This window comes from Trachymyrmex cornetzi, unplaced genomic scaffold, assembly GCF_001594075.2.
Source record: "Trachymyrmex cornetzi isolate Tcor2-1 unplaced genomic scaffold, Tcor1.1 scaffold335, whole genome shotgun sequence".
Lineage (NCBI taxonomy): Eukaryota > Metazoa > Arthropoda > Insecta > Hymenoptera > Formicidae > Trachymyrmex > Trachymyrmex cornetzi.
The window spans coordinates 1,012,153-1,015,050 of record NW_017298058.1 but is presented as its reverse complement, the minus strand read 5'-3'; the positions used below and the strand labels follow the sequence as shown (position 1 = coordinate 1,015,050).

Sequence of the window (2,898 nt, the reverse complement as noted above, 5' to 3'; positions counted from 1 at the left end):
TAACGGTAACTGTAACGAGTTACTTTTAAAAATCGGTAACTAATAACGGTAACTTGTTACTTTTCCTACTCGGTAACGAGTAACTGTAACTTGTTACTTATTTTAAAAAGTAACTTTCCATTCCCTAGTAATTTATCGACTGTAATCGATATTTATCGGTTATTTTTGTCGTCGAGTGCGTCTTTAGCTACGCTGGAATTTGTACGAACAGGAAACAAACGAACATAAGCCGACAAGTGGTCCGCGTCCTGCCATCATTTGTGGCCCGAGTCTGAAGTGATTCGAAGTGCGTAGCAGTGCATAATATTTGTGCGTAATATTGTGAGTGCATTACACAAAAGTATATAAGTTTAGAAGAGGATCATCATATCCGAGTTTCTTTCTGTAAGTAAATAGTTTGATTATATGATCATGGGCGATTTTTGGCGTGCTTCTGGCCACTAAATCTATAGCAACCAAAAACAATCCAACCTGGGTTGGATTAATGGCGTTTTGCGCTCTCCTATTGGTAGAGCGTGTGACATCAACCAATAGGAAAGATTAATCCAACCCAGGTTGGTGCAATCCCGATCGGGCCGAAAACGCTATTAATCGTGGTTGCTTTTGGTTGCTATACCGCGAATTGTAATTTTACAAAGATCATTAAAAAATTTTGTCTTAGGGTACATTTCCACTGAGCGCATCTTGCATCATCCATCGTGTCATGACACGACGCGAAAGAGAAAAAGAAAGAAGTTTATATATATACACAACTCCTCTCTTTCTCTCTTTCGCGTTGCGTCGTGACGCGCTCAGTGGAAACGTACCCTTAGAATACTTTACAATTTGTTTCGTAATTTTTACTATATCGTTTATAAAATATCTTGTATTTCAAAAATTCTTATCAATATTGAAATTTTATGAAGCACATTGTAAAAATTTTACTTCAAAACGCTTTACAATCTGCATTGTAATTTTTACTACATCGCTTTTAAAAAGTCTCTTGTATTTTTCAAAAAATCCTATCGTTACTGATAAATTTCGAAGACTGCCAAGTTGTCCCAAGCTTATTACCAAACATGATAAAAGTTGTAATGAATTTTGCGGTAAAAAATAACGAAAAATTCTCTCCCTGTATGAATTTTTTCGATGTTTTCTTAAAATATGGAATAGTAAAGTAATTATAATAAAAGTAATTAATTGACATAATTTCAATTATTAATGGTTTTTGTTTTTTGGTTCTTTCAAAAATCTACAATAGCATCAGGCAATCACGTAGTTGACGGATATAAATTTTATATATAACATCATGATATAAATTGTTCTACAAATGCAATGTTTCTTTCTCTGCTGAATACATACTATTGCGAATTTATAGCGTTTACTGTAACTTTATAAAAAAATTTTTTTAATGTGTTTAGTTATTATGTAATGAAAAATTTTCTCTTTTGTATTTTGATTAACTGGATGTTCCGATTTTAATTGTAATATGAAAATTTAATGTACTGAAGATGATCACATGTTAGACCGAAACGTTTACTTAGTTTTATTTGAAATATATGTTTTAAGCTAAACACATCAAGCGTTGTGGCTGGATGCTCCTTATTGTTTACAATTTTTTAAACTTAAGCCACTTATTATTTTATTTATAAAATTACTTAATTCGACTTCAGTATAATTTAATCACTAAAACATTATAATAGTAAACTATCTGTTTATCAAGGCATTTAGAACTTGTTACAATTAATTTAAGAGCTAATATTGATATCAGGTTGCACGCATGCCGCAGGAATTAAACTGTTTACCAGATAGGCCGATGCGACAATGTAAAAGCGCGTAAATGTAAAGAAAAAAAATATGTTGCAATAAGTATGTCTTTTCAAAATAAACCACTTGTTCTTAACTGTTTAATCAGTCGTGGAAGATAAAAAATCGACTTCTGTTATTTTATCGGCTTCTTCTCGATTTCTATCTCAAATAAATCTATTTAACATCGCAGGTGATGATAGAAACATTTTATTTGTACTCTACTGCCTTAATTCCTTTATTAAATAAATTTACGTTAAATATTTAATGCGGAAAACATTTTTATTATATATAACATTTTTTAAATATTATATTATTCTACACTTGTTTCTCAAAATTCCGACCATATAAAAATATAGGTATGTAACTATACAAAATATTTGTGATAAGTTTGTTATATATACCGAAAGTAATTTAGGTTTACTTTTAGAATCGTATGTTTATAACAAACGCGTTTATTAAAAATAATCGAAATGTGGGAATATATCAACAGGAATTTATGTGAAACTTGTAAAAGTTAAATTTAATATATGCTCGATATTTATATTCCCGCCGTTCGAGGAATTATGCGTGAATGCAGACGAAATTTGTTCGAATAAAGCGCCGTAATTAGTGTATTATTTGCATTCATCATGTATCACATGCGAGTATGTATTACGTTGTATCAGAACGAGATATGCCATACCCACCTGACTGCACCTGCAACAACAGCCTCGTGCTCGACTTTGTTCCGCTTCTGTTGCTCCAAAGTAACGCTTTATCCGTGTTAATGGGCGAACACACGCAAATGCGGATGCGGAATCTTGATTAGCAAAACGGTTTATCACACGACAGATTCATACACCAGTCGAAAACGTTTCATCCAATGTAAGCGACGAATGCGGACGAAGTGACAGTCGCGCACGAGTTTAACGGTGCATCGCATTCGAATGTTATTATTAGTGAGAACTATTATCGGCAATTATTGTGGTCGTTATCGATTGCTTAATAGTTCCTATTTGAATGTGTAGTACGTTATTGTTCTACAAGGCATTTTACGTTACGCACATTCTGTTACATAATCACTGACCAGTATGTACAATATCTGGTGGCTCAGATTTACCGAGCTGCTTT

The 2,898-nt window shown here is 32.7% G+C and overlaps 1 protein-coding gene across 1 annotated transcript in view; it reads right to left on the bottom strand.

The window, feature by feature from the left end:
• LOC108763120 (dopamine N-acetyltransferase) overlaps positions 1-2,683 on the bottom strand; it is a 15,116-nt gene extending 12,433 nt beyond the window's left edge. The window contains exon 1 of the mRNA XM_018510486.1: positions 2,475-2,683. The gene's annotated coding sequence lies outside the window, so the exon portion shown is untranslated. The remainder of the gene's footprint in view (positions 1-2,474) is intronic.
• Positions 2,684-2,898: the final 215 nt, after the last annotated feature.